Raw genomic sequence first — 12,203 nt, 5'->3', positions numbered from 1 at the left:
CGGACGCCGCGGGGGCCGCTGGGAGCCGGCGGGTTTCCATGACGACGGCGCCGCCGCGTGGGGCCCCGCCCCCCGCGGTTCCCGGCCCGCCTGTTCCGCCCTGTCACCCCGGGGTCAACCTTCATTTACTCGGAATAAAGCCAGCACGAATGTGGGAGTAAATGTCGGCGTAGATGGGGGCCGTTCACGGGAGCGAACTCAACTTTTTTTTGTGTGTGTGAGATTAGCCCTAAGCTAACATCTGCCAATCCTCCTCTTTTTTTGCTGAGGAAGATTAGCCCTGGGGTAACATGCGTGCCCATCTTCCTCCACTTTATATGGGACGCCCCCACAGCATGGCTTGTCAAGGGGTGCATTGGTGCGCGACCGGGATCCCAACCGGTGAACCCTGGGCCGCCGCAGCGGAGCGCACGCACTTAACCGCTTGCGCCACCAGGCTGGCCCCTCAACTTTCTTTTTTTTGTTGTTCACTTTGTATTTTTTTATATTCTTTTTTAAATTCATTGAGTTTATTTTGTTTGGTTTTTTTCTTTTGTTTGTTTTGGTGGGGAAGATTGGCCCTGAGCTAATATCTGTGCCAATCTTCTATTTTGTATGCGGGATGCCACCACAGCATGGCTGACAGGTGGTGTATGTCCGTGCCCATATCCGAACCCATGCACCCGGGGTGTGGAAGTGGAGCGGGCCAAACTTAACCACTACGCCCGGGGCTGCCCCGGAACTCAACTTTCCACTCATTCATTCATGCATTCCACAAAGAGCAGTGAACGCTCTGTCCTAAAGGCTAGAGACACAGAGGTGAAATAAAATCTGGCCTTTCTAGAGTTTATATTTTAAGGAGAGAAAGAAACAATAAACACCAAAAGAAGCAAAATATAAAGCAAATGCATGAGTGCAAAATCCTAAAGAGAAAATTGAAGGAGGATGGGGAGTGTGGTGAGGGGAGTTGTTGCAATTTTAAATTAGAAGGCCTCATTGGAGTGGCATTTGAACAAGTATATATGAAGGAGGTTCAAGTGTCTGAGAAGAGTATCCTGGGCAGAGGGAATGGTGAGAGCAAAGGCCCTGAGGCTGGAGCCTACCTGGTATGGTAGAGAAACAGCAAGGAGACCGTGTGGCTGGAGTACAGTGAGCAGAGGAAGAATCAGTGAAGGGGCAGGGGGCTTGGCTGATCCTATAGGACCTGGTAGACTACCGGAAGTACTTTGTTACCCTGAGGCTGATGGGGATTTTGAGCAGAGAGGAGTGGTGTGTAAACATGTCACTCTGGCTGCCGTATTGCAATTAGACTGTGGGAGGACAAGGGCAACAGTGGAGTCATTTAGGACAGTATTGCAATAATCCATAGAAAAGATGAGGACTTGGCCACCAGGGAAGTGGCAGTGGAGGTAATAAGAGGTGGCCGGATTCAGGATATGTTTTGAAGACTTCCAATAGGATTTGCTGATGCGTTGGATATGCAGTTGAAAGAGAGAAATCCATGGTCTGAGCAGCTAGAAGGATAGTGGTGTCATTTACCGAGATGGGAAGACTAGGGGAGAGGGAGGCTTGGGCAGGAAAGGATGGACAGATCTAGAATCCACTGTGGCTCACCTTGAGATGCCCATTAGACATCCCAGGGGAGATGTTGGTGGGCAGATAGACATGAGACTGGAGATCAGAGGAGAGGTCTGGCCTGGGGATATACATGGCGGGGCTGGCAATGTATACGTGTTGTTAAAAGCTATGAGAGAGGGTGCAGTCACCCAGGGAGGGAGTGTAGACAGAGAGAAGTCCAAGGACTCCATTTATCTGGCAACCAAAGGCCCACTCAGCATGGACCCAACTGCCCTTGAAATAGCCAGGATCCCCCTTTTCTTAGTGTACGGTTACTTCTTGGAAATGGCTATAGGTCCGTTTAGGGAAGAACTGGGGAATTACTACTGCAGATATTTGCTGTGGCATTACAGGGTTCTTCTGAAGGGGACTCAGCCTCCCTTTCAATCAGTGACCTCCAGGTCTGAGGACTGACTTAGGCCTGGAAACTGGGTGAGGGATTGAGATTTTTCCATTAGCAGCTGGCATTAGACTCCTGTTCACTTGTTTCCATCTTTCTTTGATTATAAAAGTCAAACAATATCATGGTTGCCATGGTCCCTGGGAATACCATGGTCTACTAGCCATCAGCGTAGATCCTGCGGGCCCAAGCTCCCTGGTGGCCGCTCTGCCCTGCTCCTGTTCTGGTAGTTACACAAACTGAACCTCTGCTCTCTGGAATCCTGTCATCCCTGAGGACCATTGGGGGCCCAACTCCAAGGCAGTATCCACCCCCTTTAACCCCGTTCTCAGAGGACTGCCACTCAAACTCCTGGTGATGTCAGTGGCCCTGACTAGTACTTCATCACTGCTTGAGGGAGGCAGCCTCCCGTGGGCCCTCCAGGAACACAGTCAGCTGGGTTCTCTGGTCTTACATAATAACTCTACGCTGGCACATCCCCCTCTCCGAGGCTTTTGGCCACTTCTCAATACCAAGACCATTCTGTTATCTCCCTCTTATGTACTGGAGGCCACCCTTTCTTCCACGTTTCAAGGAGCCACCTCAGTGGCCTATCAGGACTGGCTCCAGGTGTCTTTGCCAGACCATCACATCCCGAGACACAGGAGGGTTGCTCTGTCTCTGTAAACTCTGCCTCACCCCACCTAATATCCTAGTCCCTCCACTCCAGCCCCCTCCCCTCGGGCATGTTCTCCTTGTTCCGGCTGGCACAGGTTGGCCAGCTTCTGCAGCAAGTGGTGAATCATCTCTGTTCTTCCATTGTAGGGACAAGACTTCTCCAGTTGCTTCAAGGAGACTTGATCCTAGTTATTGGTTTAGAAGCAGAGAGGGAAACTGGGGGCAGATCTTGAGGAGGGAAAGCATTGCTTCAAGGCATTCACCTTAGTGGGTCTCAGGGTTCTCCAGAGAAACAGAACCAATAGGATATAGATGTATATAAGTGGAGATTTATTATAGGAATTGGCTCACATGATTATGGAGGCCAAGAAACCTCACCATCTGCTCTCTGCAAGCTGGAGACCCAGGAGAGCTGGAGGTGTAACTCAGTCCAAGTCTGAAGGCCTGAGAACCAGGAACACTGATGTCTGAGGGCAGAATATGGATGTCCCAGCTCACAGAGAGAAAGCAAATTTACCCTTCCTCTGCATTTTTGTTCTATTCGGGTCTTCAACAGATTAGATGATGTCCATCTGCATTGGTGAGGACCATCTTCTTCACTCGGTCTACCAATTCAAATGTTAATTTCCTCTGGACACACCCTCACAGACATGCCTAGAAATAATGTTTTACCAGCTATCGGGGCATCCCTTAGCCCAGTCAAGTTGACACATAGAATTAACCTTCACAAGGAGGTCTTTGCACAGTCTCCAGGTAAGAGGCTGCTATTCTTGAGCAAGGGGGCCACATCTGCTGGCTCAGAGGGGAATCTGGGGTTCAAGATTCTCAAGCCCATCTACCCAGATGTCCCCATGCTAGGTCTCAGCATCCCACTCCTTCCTTTTTGTGACCTTGATTTGAGCAGAGGCCTTAGCAGAGCTGTCTTTTTGGCCTGCTGTAGAACACCACTGTCCTCAGGCAGGTTCTGGGCCTTCACCAGCACAGTCTGCCCGTGAGATGATAATGGCTGTCCTCAGCCTGTTATTTTCTTTCTTCAGCACATCGATGCCACTTAACAACAATCAATCAACTTCATTTTCCTTATAAATTACCATTGCCCCATGTATCACAAATGTTAGAGATATTGCCTAGGCCGGTGCGCCCCCTTCCCCTCTGTGCCCCATCACAGTGCAGAAGAGATGAGTCTGAGTAATTATGATGACTCAGCACAGTGTTATCACCACACGGTCCAGCTAGCTGTTGCTGTGTAACAAATTTCCCTGGACAATTTGCACAAAACAATAGCCATTTTATTACATCTCATGATTTTGTGGGTTAGGAATTTGGGCAGGGCTCAGCTAGGTGACTCCTTTGCTTCATGTGGCCTTCACTGAGGTCACTCAGTGGTATTCAGCTGCCATATGTGCTGGTCTGAATGGTCCAAGCCAGTTTCACTCACACGTCTGGCACCTTAGCAGGGATGGCTGGAAGGCTGGGCTCATGTGGGACTGTCACCTAGAGCACCTATGCATGGGTTTCCCAGTATGCAGTCTCCATCTTCTCACATGGTGGCTCAAGGCCCACAAAGAGTGCTCCAGGGGCAGGAAATGGGGAGCTGCCAGTCTTTCAAAGTTGGGGCTCAGAAGCTGGCTGAGTTGTGTCTAGTCAAAGCAGTAACGGAGCCCACTCAGATTCAGGAGGGGCACAGACTCCACCTCTTGAAGGGAAGAGTGCCAAATAATTGGCTGCCATCTTTAATCCACCATACTACTCCAGTTTCCATCAGCAACTGGGTCTTTGTTGCCACGTGGCCAGTGAGTCTTCCAATTTCAGAGTCGAATTCTCAGGATCTATTTCTTAGGCCCCCTTCTGGTACCAGCTGCTGTAGAGTGGGTTCTCCCAGAAGCAGACCTTGGGACAGGGATTCAGGTGTAAGTAGTTTATCTGGTGGGTGATCCCAGGAGACAGCACTAAAGGAATCTGGTGCATGGTTCTAAGTTCCAGCACCCCACCTTGTGTAGGCTGATAGCCTTGTCTCCTGTCCCCTCTTCAGTCTTTGACGTCTGGTATTTAAGTCCTTGTGATCAACCAATACTCTTGGAGTAGCTGCAGCTTCTCTGCTAACTTCACATTCCAGTACCCAGAGTCTTCATTGTTGTATCTGGAGAGAGTCATTGTTTTCTTGGGTACACAGCTATGAAAGGAAGGTTGTTTTTTATGTGAAGAGTTTCTAGGTGTTTCGTAAGGGGAGGGTTTTCCGTATTACTTATTTCCATATTACTTACATATTACGATAAGTTCTGCTTATTGCTGGAAGCAAAGGTCCTGTTATTTCAGCTTCAAACGGTCTCTGTGGGAGATTTTTCCAAAGATGGCTGCCAACGATTCCTCCCATCTCTGTACACGCATGCCACTCCTTTCATCAAAGGAGCAGTCTATGTCCCCTCTTGAATCTGACCAGTCTTGTGACTTGCTTTCACCAACAGAATGTGACAGAAGTCATATACTGGGGTTCTCAAGCCCAGGACTTAAGCTTATAGCTTCCACCGTCTCGGCATCCAGCCGTGTAAAGAAAGAAGCTTAACCTAGATTTCTGAATGAGACCACACGGAGAGGCTGCCAGCCGAGGAGCTGAGGCGGTAGTGACGTGAGTGAAGTTGCACTGGATGTTCCAGCCCCAGCTGAACTGAGGAAATGAGGCTGCACCAGTGACCCCAATGATACCATGTGGAGGAGAGATGAGCCGTCTCTGCTAAGCCCTGCCCAAATTGCAGAGTAGTGAGAAAATAAATTATTCTTGTTTTAAGTCACTAAGTTTTGTTTTGTTTTGTTTTTAACTTTATTTTTTTCCCCCAAAGCCCCAGTAGACAGTTGTATGTCATAGTTGCAAATCCCTCTAGTTGCTGTATGTGGGATGCAGCCTCAGCATGGCCGGAGAAGCGGTGCATCGGTGCGCGCCCAGGATCCGAACCTGGGCAGCCAGTAGCGGAGTGTGCGCACTCAACCGCTGAGCCACAGGGACGGCCCAAATCACTAAGTTTTTTATAACAGCTTTTTTGAGATATAACTCACACACCATAAAATTCACTGTTTTAAAGTATACAATTCAGTGGTTTTTAGTATATTTACAAATTTGTGCTACCATCACTACTATCTAATTCTAGAACATTTTCAGTATCCTAAAAAGAAACCTCATACCCATTGGTAGTCACTCTCCATCCCCCACTTCTGCCCCCAAGCCCTGGTAACCATTACCCTAACTTTCCATCTCTATGGACTTGCCTATTCTGGATATTTCATACATACAGAATCAGACAATGTGTGGTCTTTGTGACTGGCTTCTTTTGCTTAGCATAATTTTTTCAAGGTTCGTCCACATTGTAGCTTGTATCAGTACTTCATTCCTCTTTTTAAAATTGTGGTAAAATATACAGAAAATTTACCATTTTAACTATTTTTAAGTGTACAATTCAGTGGTGGTAAGTACATTCACATTTTAATGAAAATGTCTCCTTTGTCCATCTCCAAAATTTTTTCATCATCCCAAACTGAAACTCTGTACCCCTTTCCCCCTCCCCCCAGTCCCTGGTAACCACTGTTCTACTTTCTGTCTCTATGAATTCGACTATTCTAGATAACTCATATAAGTGGGATCACACAATATTTGTCCTTTTGTGTCTGGCTAATTTCACTTACCATGTTTTCAAGGTTAATCCATGTTGTAGCATGTATCAGAATTTCCTTCCTTTTGAAGGCTGAATAACATTTCTTGGGGCCAGCCTGGTAGCGTAGTGGTTAAGTGCATGCACTCCGCTTCGGTGGCCTGCGGTTCGCAGGATTGGATCCCAGGCTCACACTGACGCACCACTTGTCAAGCCATGCTGTGGTGGCGTCCCATATAAAGTTGAGGAAGATGAGCACGGATGTTAGCCCAGAGCCAGTCTTCCTCAGCAAAAAAGATGAGGATGGGTATCGGATGTTAGCTCAAGACTGATTTTCCTCGCACACACACACAAAAAAACCTGTGGTATATAAATACAAAGAAATGTTTTTTGTTTTTTTTTATGAGGAAGATCAGCCCTGAGCTAACATCCGATGCCAATCCTTCTCTTTTTTGCTGAGGAAGATTGGCCCTGGGCTAACATCCGTGCCCATCTTCCTCAACTTTATATGGGATGCTGCCACAGCATGGCTTGACAAGCGGTGTGTTGGTGCGTGCCCGGGATCCGAACTTGCAAACCCCGGGCCGCCAAAGTGGAGCCCGAGCACCCAACCGATGCACCACCGGGCCGGCCCCCACATTTTGTTTATCCAGTCATCTGTCAGTGGATATTCAGGTTGTTTGTACTTTTGGCTATTATAAGTAATGTTGCTATGAACATTTATGTACAAGTTTTGTGCAGACTTGTTTTCATTTCTCTTGGGTATATATCTAAGAGTGGAATTTCTTGGTCATATGGTAACTCTATGTGTAACTTTTTGAGGAACTGCCAAATTGTTTTCTAAAGTGCCTGCCCCATTTTACACTCCCACCAGCAATGTATGAGGTTTCTGATTTCTCAACATCTTTGCCAATATTTGTTATTGTCTGTCTTTTTGATCATAGCCATCCTAGTGGATGTGAGGTGGTATCTCATTGTGGTTTTGATTTGCATTTTCCTAATGACTAATAATACTAAGCATCTTTTCATGTGCTTATTTGCCATTGTGAATCTTTTTTTTGAGAATGTCTACCCAAATAGTTTGCCCATTTTTTAATTGGGTTGTCTTTTTATTGTTGAGTTGTAAGAGCTCTTTATCTGTTTTGGATACAATTACCTCATCAGATATATGATTTGCAAATATTTTCACCTATTCTGTGGGTTGCCTTTTTACTTTGTTAAAGGTGTCCTTTAAAGCACAAAAGTTTTGGGCCGGCCCTGTGGCTTAGCGGTTAGGTGCGCGCTCTGCTGCTGGCAGCCCGGGTTCGGATCCCGGGCACGCACCGACGCACCGCTTCTCTGGCCATGCTGAGGCCGCGTCCTACATACAGCAACTAGAGGGATGTGCATCTATGACAAAGAACTATCTACTGGGGCTTTGGGGGAAAAAATAAAATTAAATTAAAAAAAAATTTTTTAAAGCACAAAAGTTTTTATTTTGATGAAGTTCAATTTTTTTTGTGTGGCTATCCAATTGTCTATGCACCATTTGTTGAAAAGACTAGTCTGTCTCCCACTGAATTGTCTTGGCACCCTTGTTGAAAATTAATTGACCACATATATGAGGCTTTATTTCTGGACTCTCCATTCTATTCCATTGATCTTTGTATTCCTATGCTAGTACCACATTGTCTTCATAACTGTAGCTTTGTAGTTAGGTTTTAAAATCAGAAAATGTGAGTCCTTCCACTCTCTTTTTTTTCAAGACTGTTTTGGCTACTCAGGGTCCCTTTAGTTTCTTTCAACAATGTTTTGTAGTTTACGGGATATAAATTTTCACTTATTTTGTTAAATTTATGCATAAGTATTTTATTCTTTTTGATGCTATACTGAGTGGAATTGTTTTCTTAATTTGATTTTTAGATTGTCCATTGCAAGTATATTAATTGATCTTGTATCTTGCAACCTTGCTGACTGTTAGTGCTAGTAGTCTTTTAGAGGATTCCTTAGCATTTTCTATATACAAGACCATATCATCTACAAATAGAGATAATGTTTCTTTGTTACTGTCTTTTTGATTATAGCCATCCTAGTGGCTACAATACAAATAGAGATACTTCTTTCCAATTTGGATGTTTTTCCTTTCACTCTAATTGCCCTGGCTAGAACCTCCAGTACAACGTTAAATAGAAGTGGTGAAAGCAGACGCCCCCGTCTTGTGTCTGATCTTTGGCGGAAAGCTTCCAATCTTTAACCCATGGATTATTGATTCCACCGTGACCAAAAAACACACTATATGATTTCAATTCTTTTACATTTGTTGAGATTTGTTTTATGGCCCACGATATGGCCTATCTCAGTGTATGTGATCCAGGCACTTGAAAAGAACGTATACTCTGTTGTTGGGTGGAGTATTCTATGTTGTTTGGATCCTATTGGTTGACGGTGGTAAGTTCCTCTACATCCATGCTGATTTTCTGTCTAGTTGTTCTCCCAATTGTTAGAGAGGGGTGTTGAAGTCTCCAAATGTAAGTGCGGATTTGCTATTCTTTCAATTCTACTAGTTTTTGCATATGTTTTCCAGCTCTATTGTGTGGTAAACACATATTTAGGATTATAATGTCTTCTTGGTGTAGTGAGCCTTTTTTCATTATATAATGTCCCTCTTTGTCCCTGGTAACTTTCTTTGCTCTGAAGTCTAATATATCTGATATTAATACAGGCATACCTCAGAGATTTTTGGGCTTGGTTCCAGATCACTGCAATAAAGTGAATATTGCAATAAAGCTAGTTACACAAATGTTTTTGGTTTCCCAGTGCATATAAAAGTTGTTTCCACTATACTGTAGTCTATTAAAGTGTGCAATAGCATTATATCAAAAAAAACAATGTACATACCTTAATTAAAAAATACTTTACTGCTAAAAAATGCTGTCATCTGAGCCTTCAGCGAGTCATAATCTTTTTGCTGCTGGAGCGTTTTGTAAAAAAAAACAGTATCTGTGAAGTGCAATAAAGCAAAGTGCAATAAAACAAGGTATGCCTGTATTATTTTTTAAAATTAATGTTTGCATGATAAATATATTTTCCATCCTTTTATTTTCAACCTACTTATATTGTTATATTTGAAGTGAGTTTCTTGTAGACAGCACAGTTAGGTCATGTTTCTTCATCCACTTTGCCAATTTCTGTCTTTCAACTGATATATTTAAACCGTTTACATTTAATGTACTTAGTGATACCTTAGAACTTAAGTCTCTCATTTTGTTTTTTCTGTTCTGTTGTTTTCTGTTTTATGCCTTCTTGTGGGTTACCTGAACATTTTTTTTAGAATTCCATTTTGATTTATCTATAGTGTTTTTGGGTGTATTTCTTATCTTTTTTAGTGGTTGCTCTAAGAATTACATTGTATATACATAAGGTACCACAGTATACCGTTGTCCACATTTTACCAGTTCAAGTGAAATGTAGAAAACTTCCATCTATTTATATCCCTTTGCCGTCTCCCCTTGTAATCATTTTAAATATTTCTTTATACATTGAGATCATCAATATTTTAACCTTTGCTTCAACCATCCACCATAATTTAGAAAGCTCACAAGAAGGAAAGTACATTATTGACCCAGATTTTACTATTTCTATTGTTTCTTCTTCTTTCCTTTCTGATGTCCCAAGTTTCCTTCCTTTATTTTTCCCTTTATGTTTAGAGAACTTCTTCAGCCAATTTTTAGGGTAGTTCGGCTGGCAACAAATTCTCCTATCTTTCTTCATCCGAGAATGCCTAAATTCTCCCTAATTCCTGAAGGGTATTTTTCACCAGATATAGAATTCTCAGTTGATAGTACTTTTCACTACTTGAGAAATGTGCCACTTCCTTCTGGCCTCATGGTTTGAGAAATCTGCTGTCACTCAAATTGTTTTCCCTCTATAGATGAGGTGTCATTTCCCTTTTGCTGCTTTTGAGATTGTCATCAGTTTTCAGAAGTTTGACTGTGGTGTGTCTTGGTGAGAATTTCTTTAGGTTTATCTTGTTTGGGGTTCTCTGAGCTTCTTGAATCTGCAGGTTTATATCTTTTGCCATTTCTGAGTTTACAGCCATTATTTCTTCAACTTTTTCAGCCCCACCCTTTCTTCTCTCCTTCTGGGACCCTGACGACACAGATTTTAGATTTTTTGTTATAGCACCACAGGTCCTTGAAGTCCTTTAGTTTTTTTCTCTGTTGTTCAGATTGGGTAATTTCTTTTATCTTCAAGTTCACTGATTCTTTCCTTTCTCTTCCATTGTTGTTGTTGGGTTTTTGCTTTTCTTTTTTTCTGCCTATAGTATTTTTCAACTCTAAACGATTCTTCTTTATATTTTCTATTTCTTTGCTGAGACTTTATAAAAACTTTTCACTTGTTTGAAGTGTGTTCATAATTGCTTGTTGAGTTTTATAATGGCTGCTTTTAAATACTTGTCAGATAATTCTCTCATTTCAGTGTTGATGTCAATTGTCATTTCTCCATCAAGTTGAGATTTTCCTGGTCCTTGGTATGAGTGGTATTGTAGTGAAACATGGACATTTTTGGAATTATGTTATGAAAAGACTCTGGATCTTATCTTTTGTTATAGCACACCTCCTCTAATGGGGGTGGAAAGGCACCACTTCATTCTTGCCAGGTGTGGGAGGAAGTTCAGGGTCCTCATTTGGTGCCTGCTGACACCCAGAGTGGGAGTGTCTCCCAGTCACTGGTAGGTGGAGGTGAGTCCCATCATCCCACTACACCTCTGCTAACACCCTGGTTGGGAGGGGCTGGGCTCATTTCTCCTCCTCACGTGGCCTCCACTGAAAAAGTCCAAGCTCCCTACTTGGCTTTCTCTGAAATCACCCCAGCAGGGTTTCCGGGGTGCCCCCAAGATAGCCCAGCGAGGATGGAAGTCTAGGCTCCCAACTTCGCCTTTGCTGGTGAAGTTGGGGCTAGAGATTTGTCTTGCTAAGGAATCCCTTTTCTATCCTTACTTGGGGCTTTTTTTCTGCCTGCTTCTCCAGCACCCAGGTTTAGAAATGTGAAGCAAAAAGAAAACCCAGAGAGCTCAATGCCAGTCATTCCTTGGTTCTGAGGTCCCCAGCCAGTCTGCCTTCTTCTCTCCACCTTCAAGTCTTATGTCTTTTACATAAAATGTCCAGGGTTGCATTTAGTGGAAAGGATAGGGATAAGTACTTCCATTTCATCTTCCCAGAGTGGAAGTGTTCCTTTTTTAATACCATAAAAAAACTAACCATGTGGGAATGTAAAATGGTACAGCTGCTGTGGAAGTCGGAATGGTGATTCCTCAAAAAATTAAAGACAGAATTACCATATGATCCAGCAATTTCATCTCAGACTATATACCCAGACTTGCAAGCAGGGTCTCAAAGAGGTATTTGTACACCCATATTCACAGCAGCATTATTCACAATAGCTAAAATGTGGAAGCAATCCGAGTGTCCATCAACGGATGAGTATAATGGTGATTACCAGGGGCTGGGGGGAGGGAAGAATGGGGAGTTGTTGTTTAACGTGTATAGAGTGTCAGGTTTTTTTTTTTTTTTTTTTTTTTGGCGAGGAAGATTGTACCTGAGCTAGCATCTGTGACAATCTTCCTCTATTTTTTTGTATATGGGATGCTGCCACACCATGGCTTGATGCGCAGTGCATAGGTTCATGCCCAGGATCCAAACCCACAAACCCCAGCCCGTCAAAGCAGAGTGCGTGAATTTAACCACTATGCCACCAGGCCTGCCCCTAGAGTTTCAGTTCTACAAGATGAAAAGAGTTACGGGGATGGATGGTGGTGATTGTTGTACAATGACGTGAATGTATATAACACCACTGAATTGCACACTTAAAAATGGTTAAGACAGTAAATTTTATGTGCATTTTACCACAATAAAAAAATAAACTAATTT

This window comes from Diceros bicornis, chromosome 25 (assembly GCF_020826845.1).
Source record: "Diceros bicornis minor isolate mBicDic1 chromosome 25, mDicBic1.mat.cur, whole genome shotgun sequence".
Classification (NCBI taxonomy): Eukaryota; Metazoa; Chordata; class Mammalia; order Perissodactyla; family Rhinocerotidae; genus Diceros; species Diceros bicornis.
This window is presented reverse-complemented; position numbering follows the sequence as displayed.